Source organism: Cimex lectularius, unplaced genomic scaffold (genome assembly GCF_000648675.2).
Source record: "Cimex lectularius strain Harlan isolate CLEC.00 unplaced genomic scaffold, Clec_2.1 scaffold9, whole genome shotgun sequence".
Taxonomy (NCBI): Eukaryota; Metazoa; Arthropoda; class Insecta; order Hemiptera; family Cimicidae; genus Cimex; species Cimex lectularius.
In genome coordinates this window covers 2,124,613-2,136,543 of record NW_019392733.1, presented here as the reverse complement: position 1 = coordinate 2,136,543, position 11,931 = coordinate 2,124,613, and the positions used below count along the sequence as shown (strand labels likewise).

The window sequence follows — 11,931 nt, the reverse complement described above, 5'->3', positions numbered from 1 at the left end:
AACTGCTTGTGGCAAGATCAACTGACAATGGGATCCGTTTTATTAATTCATTTATGTTGCATGGCACAATCCCACATGTCCTGAAGACCGATATTAAATATTCTATGATGTTGGGCTTACTAAATTCCAACAATTTTTTAAGAAGAGTTGGAATGTCATATTTTCTAAGAGTTTGGTTTACTTTATTTTGTTTCCACTCACACAAAAGACTAGGTCAGTGGGCCTTTACCGCCCTGAAAACACTCTCATCCAAAGGATTGGTTAAAAGGGTGTTATTGGGAGGTAAACAAATAAACGTTATGTTGTTGGCCTCACATAATTGTAATACTTTTATTGAAATATTTGAACTGAGAATATCACAAACGACATTTTCTTTCCACTCAGTTTTCTCGCATGTAGAAGAAAGAGGGACTCGAACCAATCATAGAATACACTAGAGTCAAACCACTCATTCAGACGTTGTTGTAGCGTGTGTTTGAGGTCCATGTCAACCACATTTTTTTAGGATTTAAGTAGGACATATACAGGCAGCAATTCCCCCCGAAGCTGACCCAGCAAACATGACTGATATCCCAAGTTTGGAAGTGTTTTGTATCCTTTCAACATATTTAACTCCTTTGGCCAAAACTTTACTTTCGCCGAGGTCATCTGTAAGTTTGTCTCGTCTAAGTTGAATATGTTGCTCGGGGGAACGCCTTAGAACTCCAAAGCTTTGTAGTTTCGTAGATCATCGGTCGTGATAGCAGCTGTGTTGCGTTTAATATTCGCAGCAAATCTTGTTGACAGTTTTCTGTGTAGCTGTAGAAAACATTGTACCCAGTCCCGCCCCTGCTTATTGTTGTTGAACTTCGGAACATTAAGTCCTATTTGGTCTAGATAATCTTTAATAAGCATTTTCAAATCTAGTTCGGTGACTGGGAAACCGCATTTCGCCATATTAACAATGCACCAGACAAATATCTCTTCTTTATCTGAAGAAAATAATGGGGGGCCCTCGTTTTTTGAGGTGTTTTTTACCCAGTTTATTAATTAACGTACGTCTCGGGATTTTGAAAGTAAGTGAAGCTTGCCTCTGGGTCATCGTGGAAGATTTGATGGCTTCAAGGCAAGCCATTGATGTAGTTTCATCGTAGTTACTGTATGGGCGAGTGCCAACTTCTTTCTTGGGTTTCTGGACACCTAAAGGTAAAAATGAAAGTTTTAAGATCTTAATCATGCAAAACTGGTTTTTGATAACGTAAACAACTGATAACAAACATTTAAGTAATCAAATTTAAGCATTGTTTAACGTAAAAATATAGATTACGAAATAAAGGTAACTTTGTTCAAATTTAGGTATTTTTTAAAACAAAAATACACACTTTTTGTAATTTTCAATGAGTTCAAAATGTCCTTCAATATATAGTGATTAATTGTGAAGAAAGTATACCAGGCAGGTTTAAATAATATCCGTGAACGGAAAATGCCCCGGATGGGCGCCAAATTCGACCACCTGTCGTTTATGACCATTTCCTTTACGCTGGAACTTTCCGTCAAGTGTTTTACGTCACCACAATCCAGTGAAGTCAGTGTTAACATTTTGTCTGTTTGTGTTTCCTCTTTTTAGGGTATTTAATCTCATTTAATATAATCTTACAGATTTTTTAAAGCTGTTTAAAAATTTTAAAAGAATTGAGCATATTTGCAGATAGTGTCTTTTTGTTTTTGTCACTTTGTATAAATTTAATCTTATTTAATACAATTTTACACATTTTTTCTTATCTTATGTTAAAATTTTTTTGAGCACTTTGCTGATAATATCTTTTTGTTGTTGTAACCTTTTATGTATTTAATCTAATTTAATATAATTTTATGGATTTTTTCGTATCTTAAGTTTAAAAATTATAAAAAAAATTACCATACTTTGCAGATAGTGTCTTTTTGTTTTTGTCACTTTTTATATCTTTAATCTCATTTAATAAAAATTTACACACTTTTTTTGCCTTATGTTAAAATTTTTTTGAGCACTGCTGATAATTCCTTTTATAAATTTAATCTTACTTAATACAATTTTACACATTTTTTCTTATCTTATGTTAAAATTTTTATGAGCACTTTGCTGATAATATCTTTTTGTTATTGTTACCTTTTAAGTATTTAATCTAATTTAATATAATTTTACAGATTTTTTCTTATCTTAAGTTTAAAAATTAAAGAAAAAAAATTAGCATACTTTGCAAACAGTGTCTTTTTGTTTTTGTCATCTTTTATATCTTTAATCTCATTTAATACAATTTTACACATTTTTTTTAATCTTATGTTACAAATTTTTTGAACACTGCTGATAATGTATTTTTGTTTTTGCAACCTTTTATATATTTAATCTAATTAAAAGTCCAGTATTAAAAGCCCTCAAAGTCCCGGGCAGGAGAAGCCTCCGCGCCCGGCCACCACTAGCCACAGCCACCCCAATCTCCATTTGAATACTAAATTGATTTAACTGTTGTGTTTTATACTTTTGTTTAAAATTACTAACCAATTAGTCAGAAAACTCTTTCATTTATTCATTTATTTTATCTATTTACATTACACATACATGTACTGATTTTTATATATAATGAATTTAATTATCAATTTATTGTACTCGCTTCGGCGGTACATATACTAAAATTGGAACCGCTCATAAAATTTAATTAACAATAGTTTTGCTCGTAAAATTACACCATTTTGTAATGTCGGGTAGCATCAGAACAAGACACTCATATTTTTTGTAGTTTATTTCAAACTAAGTACATGTAATTTTCTCGTTATATTAATTACAACATGTAATTTTAATGTAAACCAAATTAAACGACATAAAAAATGCATAAGTTTTTATAAACATTGTTTAATTAAGATGGTTAGGAGAAACATTATTTAAAACAATTAAGTTTAACTAGCAATTTATTAGATGGTTGTGCTCATAAAATTTAACTAACAATTTATTACAAGGTTTTGCTCAAAATAGTGCATTAAGAGCAAAAGATGCGTTGCGATTGCGATAAACGCTGTGGACTGTACGCGACGTGTGCTTGCGTCGGATAGATGTGCACACCCCACCAAAACGTGGCAAGGCGTCGGGTAGCATCGGGTAGCGTCGCATGGCGTAGCATCGGGTAAGTGTGTTCCTGGCTTTAGGGCTCGTCTTCTATTTATTAGGACTGATTTGCATTCAGCGTTCCACCAAGGCACTGGGGGCGAGGGCTAAGACCAGTTGATTTCGGGATTGTTTGATTTGCTGCCGCGAGTAATGAGTTGGAAAGATTTTTAATTGCTAATTCGATGTCAGTAGGAGGGTCCACTGCTGGGAGGGTAAGTTTATTCCGAAATAAGTTCCAGTTGACATTTTCCAACACCCACCTAGGTTTTTTCCATAAGTGAAAGTTTTCAAAGTGTTTTTGGATAAACATGGGGGCATGGTCACTTCCATAGTAATTTTCGGACACAGACCAATTGAAAAGGTCAAAAAGTTGGGGGCTACTAAAGGTCAAGTCTAAATTTGAAAAGGTGCCAGTCGCGCCACAAATATGTGTGGGGGTTAAATCGTTTAACAAAATTAGGTTATAATCACTTCTAATTCGTTCGAGTATGTTTCCACGTGAGTTTGTAGTTGACGATCCCCATGCCACACTATGAGCATTAAACTCCCCGACAATTAATGCAGGCTGTGGTAATTGCGAAAATAAGTCTTCAATATCTTGGGAGAGGGAGCCGCGGTAGCCGAGTGGTTCGCGTGAGACTCTCGGCTCGTAGACCCCGCGGTTGTGGGTTCAATTTCCATCGTCGCCTCTAGCCTTTTTTTCATGCTACCCTTCCCCCCAAAACGAATTCGCATAATAACATTGGCTAATGTGCACAGAACATAAAGCCATTAAAGAAAAGAAAAAAAAATATCTTGTGAGGCTATATGTTGATTAGGGGGTAAATATATTGAGGAGATAGTGCATTTGAATGGGGTCTGGAGTGAAATAGCAACGGCCTGTAAATTTGTATTTAGTTGAATTATTGTAGAGTTGAGGGGGACGAGTCCACAAATATTGCTACCCCCCCCCCAGATGCTATAGAGTTTGAAATGTTGTCTTTTCTAAAAACATCAAAATTTTTAAATGTGATTTTGTGATTGTCTTTAAAATGTGTTTCTTGAAGGCAAAGAATGTTAGGTTGAAAATCTCGAAGCAAGATCTTTAAATCGTCTTGACACGTATGGAAGCCATTATGTTCAACTGCACAATTGTGAAAGGTTGATTTGCTGTTATTTTGATCGAGATTGGGGTCTGCTTCCAGTGGACTTAGAGGTTAGTTTCGGAGCAAGAGTAATAGTTATGCTATTGGTAGATTTATTGGTGTCATTAGTAAGATAGGGAATAGTGTCCTTGTTTGGTTTTGATGTGGAGGGTGTTTTGGTATGCTTTTGCCCTGATTGTTGTATGAGTTGGGGGGAGTGGGGTTTTTAGTGATTGGAAGGATTATATTTTTTTTGGTGAACTGCACCAAAGTTTCTGTCAGGAATGATATCTGCGCTGTTAAGTTGGCAATTGTAGTTTTTAACTCAGAGCAAGATGTACATTCTGAAGAGGGTTTATGTTGAACTACGTTTCTGAAACTAATCGAGGGTTTCGTGAGCGGTGGTGGTTGCAATTTTTTATATTCTTTCTTTTCAACTACAAAACATATTTTCTTTTCAATGGATATTTTTAGGATACCCTTTTCTTCAATGTATTTCGGGCACATGCGCTAGGTAGCTGAGTGGTTTCCATTGCAATTGACACAGTTTTGCAGACAGTCATCAGCGTTTTGACGGCTTGCCACAATTTGCTCATAACTCCTCATTGGACAATTATTACTAGCATGTCCAAATTAAGACAGTGTTCACATTATATAAGGACGGATTTTTATAAACAGATAACCTGCTTTTATGGAAGTGGTGGGATGGGGGGTGAAGGTAAGAGTAAGGTATGGGTGCCTGTTGGTATTTTCCCATTATTTTCCATTTTATAGATTCGATGTAAATCCGTGACGAATTGATCAGTTAATTCCCTGTTTATTTCTTCAATAGACAAACATGACAATTCAGGAACATAACTCACACCTTTTGAAAAATTTAGGGATTTATGTCCTTCTAGAGTTATCGGGGTTGTGTGGAGCAAGTTCATACTTAGTAATGATTTGCTTTGTTGTTCATTATTTGCTTCAATTAAGAAAGTTCCGTTTCTTAGTTTTTTAATTGACTTTGGTGGTCCAGCTGCTGCGACAATGAATCGATTGACTACAAAGGGAGAGATCCCAGACAAATTGGATTATTCGTTCTTATGACGAATGACCAAAAAAATTGGAAGCGGCTTTTTTTGTTCCGTTTTACCCTTTGAATCGTTGATTCTTTTTTTACTTTGATTTTCATGTTCATTGGATGCTGAGACGGGTCGTTTATAAGACTGAGTTGGACATTTTAGTGTTTCCATTGGGCTTGGGGGATCTTTTCCTGAGCTAGTTTCAGCAATGACTCTTGTATAATTTTTTCAATTTATAAATAAAAGGAATTGTATTCCAAAAGGGAAATTAAGATAAATTAATTGTAAATCAAAAGAGAGATGGTTTTACTCAATGTCAACAGCGATTGAGACCAGGATAGAAAATCAAGTCTATAAAATGTTTGTACTACGTGATTGCTGGACGTAAATACACACAAACAAAATTATTATTGGGTTGTCCGGAAAATAATGCAGGATTTTAAGTTTTCATTAAAAAAAATCTATATAAAATATTCTGTTTACGTTTACAGGATTACTCATTTGTATGAATGTCAACACTTATTAATCCTCTTCCAAATGATATTGTTTGTTTACCTCTGTAGCATTCCGCTACTTGGAAATAATTCAGTCATCCTTATAATGTCAAAGCGAGAATTTCGTACGATTTTCTTTTACGAGTTTAAACTCGGCCGAAGCGGAGCCCAAACGGCTAGAAACATTAACCAAGTCTGGGGCGAGGGTTGTGTTAATGAGTGCACTGTGCAAAGGTGGTTTAAAAAATTTCGGGAGGGAGATTTCAGCCTTGAAGATGAAGAAGGTCGTGGAAGGCCTTCCTCTCTTAATGATGATGTTCTGCGATCAGTGGTGGAAGAAAACCCCAAAACAACTGTTCGAGAACTTGCAGAGCAACTCAAAGTCAGTAAAACGACCGTCGCTGACCACCTCAAGGCGATTGGAAAAGTGAAAAAACTCGAAAATTGGGTTCCACACTCATTAAACGATCGCCAAAAAATCAGCGCTTTGATGTTTGTGCATCACTTCTTTGTCGAAACAAAAATGACCCATTTCTGGCCAGAATTGTTACATGTGACGAAAAGTGGATTCTCTACGATAACACTAGACGTTCTGGACAGTGGCTCGACAAAGGAGAAGCTCCAAAGCCCCCAACTCATCAAAAAAAGGTAATGGTTACGGTATGGTGGGCTTCATTTGGTTTAATACACTACAGCTTCTTAAATCCTGGCGAAACCATCAATGCTGAATCATACTGTAACCAAATTAATACCATGCATCAGAAATTGGCAGTAATGAAGCCCTCTTTGGTCAATCGGAAAGGGCCCATTTTGTTGCATGACAACGCTCGACCACATGTGTCACGTGTAACGTCACAAAAATTATTGGAGCTTGGCTATGAAACTTTGCCTCACCCACCCTACTCTCCGGACCTCTCGCCTACTGACTACCATTTTTTTAGACACCTGGACCACTACTTACAACACATAATATTCAAAAATCAAACGGAACTGGAAAATGCATTTATTGACTTTATCAATTCTAAAAATTCTGAATTCTACTCAGACGGAATTAATAAGTTACCAACACGTTGGGAGAAATGTATTGAGAGTATGGGAAATTATTTTGATTAAAGAACATTGCTTTAAAGTAACTAGTTTCTTTTTTTTTGTTTAATACCAAAATCCTGCATTATTTTCCGGCAACCCAATACTTCCTTAATAACTGAGAAATTAAATGAAAAAAAATTTTTTTAAAGGTAACCAAAGGGGAACAAAGGTAAGTACTAATACTCAGTTTGGGATTATCTACGTAAACAGTAGCGTTGTTCACTCGACAAAAGTCAGATTAGAACTGTGACTGAACAGGGTGTTCGGCTACTCATGTTACAAACTTTGCCCACACATTCTACATTGAAAAAAAGAACCAAAAAGTCCTAATTAACTATGAACCGAATCTCAACAGTTTCGCAGTTATTCCACTTTTTCTGATTTTTTAAGATTTCACGACCTTACTTCAAATAAACAATGATAACTCCAATACTAAAAGGTTTCGGACAAACCCGTTGATACCATTGAAAATTTTTTTATTTTTTATATGCGATCAATCTAAACTTGTAAATATTGGTGAAATAATCGTTTTAGTAGCCGGAACTATGAAAAATAATTTTTTGTTCAATGTTCACAAACTTACTATGGTGATTCTAAACTACTATATCCAAACCTAGAGACCAGTGATTGAACGTTTTCACTCAACCCTAATCGAACACATCCGACTCCTAAACAATAATCCAAATTTTGAAAATAATACAATTAAAAGTAAAGTTAACTTTTCTATTTTGGCATACAATAACTCAATTCATTCCGTCACCAAACTAAAACCCATAGAAATTATTAACGGTCATATAGAACGAGAATCACCACTGAATATAGATTTAGAAACCCAATTGATTAACAATTATATAAATAATCATAAAGAAAAAGTAAAAACCATTTACCAATTAACTAATGAAAATAATTTGACCAGCAAAGAAAATGTTATTAGTAAGAGAAACTTGGCAAGAACAGAATTACCATAAATACCAGACATAGTTTATGTCAAAAACAAACAAAAACAGAATAAGTTGAGACCACGATTTAAAAGAGAAAAAGTAAAAGTAAAAAACCCTAATTTGAAAACAGCTCTAATAGAAAAATCTCATTATAGCACTAAACCGAATATTCATTTATCCAATATAAAACGTCCAAGACAGTTTCCTTATCAATTTCACAAGAAGAATGATGATGTTGCAGGTTACTCGCGGTATTCGCCTCCAGCTTCGCCTACGACTTCTACCAGTCAGTTTAGGGAACGCGAGATTAGAAATTTCAAAACATACTATGGTGCATTACTATGATTTAAAAGATTTAATTTCAGAAATCGACATACTACAAAAGCAATATCACAAAATCACAGAATACATCAAATTTAACAAGAGTATTGTAGAACAAACACTACCAGTCCGCAACATAATAAATTATTCAAAATCGCTTATTGAGGAAAAACTCAACCACATAACTATTCATAAAACGATTAGGAATAAAAGAGGACTTATTAACGGACTAGGTACAATCATAAAATTTATTACCGGAAATTTAGATAATACGGACAAGGAAAAATTTGACAACTTAATTTTGCACATTGAGGATAACCAAAACAACATTCAAAACCAAATAAAATCAATGTATTCTTTAAACAACGAACTTATAAATAATTTCAATGAAACTATACAAACCATTCAATCGAATAGTTTAGAAATTGAATATAAAATAAATTTAATAGGACGAAAAGTCAAATATTATACAGAAATAGCTGAAATTAAAGATTCATTTAACCAACTTCAAATCCTTTTTGAACTGTTCCTGAATACTCTTCAAGACATCGAAAATTCCATAAGATTTTGTAAACTACACGTCATGCATCCAAGCATAATAAACACACATCAATTGTTTAAAGAATTAAAACGCCTAGAAACTTATTTAAAATCTCAATTATTGTTCGATGTAAGTTATAAAAATATAATAAATTTTGAAAATATGTTAAGCGTTCATTGTAAAATTGAAGAAAACCTTAAGATAATTTATTTTCTTCAATTACCCCTATTTTCTGAGGAAAACTTTGAATTGTTCAATCTTCAACCCATTCCAACAAAATATGACAAAAAACTTGTTACCATAATCCCCGAAACAAATTATGCTCTAAAATCAAAGAACAATAAAATATTAACTTATAATGGAGATTGTGTAAAGAACAAGGTATACCGATGTCCAAAATCCATAACACCGAATCATCAAGACTCCTACATCGAAGGATTATTGTTGAACGGAAATATTTCTACATGCAAGTTCACGGAACTAACGATTGAAGACAACCATCTCACATTTATTCCGGAAATCAACCAATTTCTAGCAGTATTCATAACTCCAGACAAAATCAAGATTCTTCAAAACAATTACATCGAAACGAAGACTTTGGAAGGAATATTCCTCATCAAAACAAACAATGGAGAACTGGTCTACGAATCAACCACTTATGGGAAACCAACCTTGATACAGGACTTCGATCTATCGCTTTCATCAAAACAGTCTCCGGATATTAATCTAAAACTAAAAACTTTCAGTATAAAAAAGATTAACTCGAACAATGTCTATCCAATAAACCAATCTTATAATGTATTAACCTATCCTAACATATGGACACTTCTACTATATGTAATACTATTTGTAATCATACTAGTTTGTATTGTTAGCTATAAGAAACTAGAAAAATTTGTATTCTCAAACTTAATGAAAAATAATGTAATTAATGAAATAGTTGAACCCTAAGGTTCAATCTGTGAAGGGAGGAGTTATCGGATATTATCAGATTACAATGCTAAGATGCAGGTGGCATTCTCAGAATTGCAATCAGCACTCTCTCCCACCAGGGAAACGTAATTGTTTATAATTTAAAATGTAAGAACATTCCTTGCCTAGAAACCAGTGAAGTCACATCATTGTAATTGGTAAACTTAATTATTCTTTGTCAACTGTATTTCGCAAATAAAGTNTGCTAGAAAATTTTAGATAAAAAAATGAATTTATGTAATGCTAGAAAATTTTAGATAAAAAAAAATGAATTTATGCAATGCTAGAAAATTTTAGATAAAAAATAATTTATACAATGCTAGAAAATTTTAGATTAAAAAAATGATTTTATGCAATGCTAGAAAATTAAAAACCAGCAAGGGCTACCATTGCCTTTATGTAGCTATGCATGTGTATGTGTACAGTGGTGTGTGAGTGTGTGTATGTGGATTCGCATGTGTGTCAGTTCTGGGGAGCGCGTATAGTCAGCCGCCCAGCCACCACCGCCGAAAAAGGAGGGACCCAGGGGCTCCTCCGTCTTTGGTTTTTCTTTTAATATGATTGACCTTACGGAGCTCCCTCAGTGAGGCAGTGCAAGGTTTTTGATCATGGCGTAGTGTATGTTATCAGCGCCTGGATATGAGCCTTTGATTTTATGTAGGGTGTTATCTAATTCTCTTAATGTGATTGGATAATTAAGAGGATTATTGTCATCGTCAGGATATCGGAATCTTGCGAGTCATGCAGTTTTTTTGTTTTTTTTAAGAAGTTCGGGTCGTATGAACTATCGTCTGCTGTTAGTGAAATGTGCTTGCCTAGGGCTTCTAAGATGTCCACTGGATCCGTATTTATTACACTGCTTGTGTGAAGCAGTGGAGTATAAGTTTTCTTTCCGGAAATTACCTGTTTGAGTTTTTGCCAAACTTTTGTGGCAGGGTGTGGCTTGAGAGGTACTCGGTGAAAATAATCCATGAGGTTCTACGAGCTTGTTTGAAAGTCCATTTTGCTTTAGCTTTCAGCCTTTTGTAATTAACTAGGTTTTCACAGGTGGGGGATCGTTGGAACTGTCGTAGAGCGTGTCTTCTATTTTTCAGAGCTTGTGAGCACTGTTCGTTCCACCAAGGAACTGGTAGTCGAGGGATAGATCCTGATGTTTTAGGAATGCTATGTCTAACAGCATCCACTATGGAATCTGTGACATTTTGGACCGCAACTTCAATCCTTGTATGGAAATTTACATCTGAGATTACTAATTTACTTTGAAATAGTCTCCAATCGGCACGTTCAACTAACCATCTTGGTTTTAATTTAATATGGTGACAGTGAATCTGTGATTGGATGAAGATAGGTGTGTGATCGCTTCCGTAGAAATTATTTGATGCGGACCAGTCTAATCTTTCGAAAATCCTAGGGCTACATAAGATCATATCTATGCAAGAGTAAGTTCCATGAGCGCTATTTAATTGTGTGCAGACCCATCGTTCATTAAATGTAGATTTAAGTCGGAGCGGATTTTTTGTAATGTTCTTCCGCGTGTGCTGGTTATTTTAGAACCCCATATGGTGTTGTGTGCATTGAAGTCCCCTGAGATTAAGACAGGTTCGGGAAGTTGTGAAAAGAGATCGGTAAGTTCTTTTTCTTCTAGTTGTCCGCCAGGTGGAAGATATATTGAGCAAATCGTGCATTTGAATGGGGATAAGATTTGGGTCGCTACGGCTTGTACATTTGTTCTTAGATTTATTTGGTTATGACTTACGGAGGATTCCACTAGTATGGCGACCCCTCCTGATGCTGTTGATTTATCGGTACAATCTTTTCTAATCATATCATAATATTTTATTTTGATTTTTTGATTTGTTTTGAAGTGTGTTTCTTGGACGCAAAGTATATTAGGGTGTTTCTCGCTAATTAAGTATTTAAGATCTTCTCGTCTGCTTGGAAAGCCGTTAATGTTCCATTGTATTATGGTGAATGGTGAGTTGTGATCCATGGTGAGAGGGAGGGGTTTTTTGGCGCTGGGTTTTAGGGTTATTATCATCTTTGTTGGTGTTTGTTTTAGCGGGAGGGGATTTTGGTTATTTGTCAGGTGGGAAAGGGAGTTTTACTTACGGTTTTGTCGTGTTTCGTACTAGTTTGGTTAAGGGAGTGTGTTTTGTTATGGGACTCCCTCTTTTTCTGACAGAGAGGATTAGGTTTTTTTGGTAAAGATTGTTAATGTTTTGGTTAGCTCTACAACCTGAGCTGTCAGGGCGGATACCATTTCTTTT

General features: G+C 34.9%; 1 pseudogene; it reads right to left on the bottom strand.

Moving 5' to 3' along the window:
• Nucleotides 1-362: 362 nt before the first annotated feature.
• LOC112126916 lies at nt 363-1,578 on the bottom strand (annotated as a pseudogene).
• Nucleotides 1,579-11,931: the final 10,353 nt, after the last annotated feature.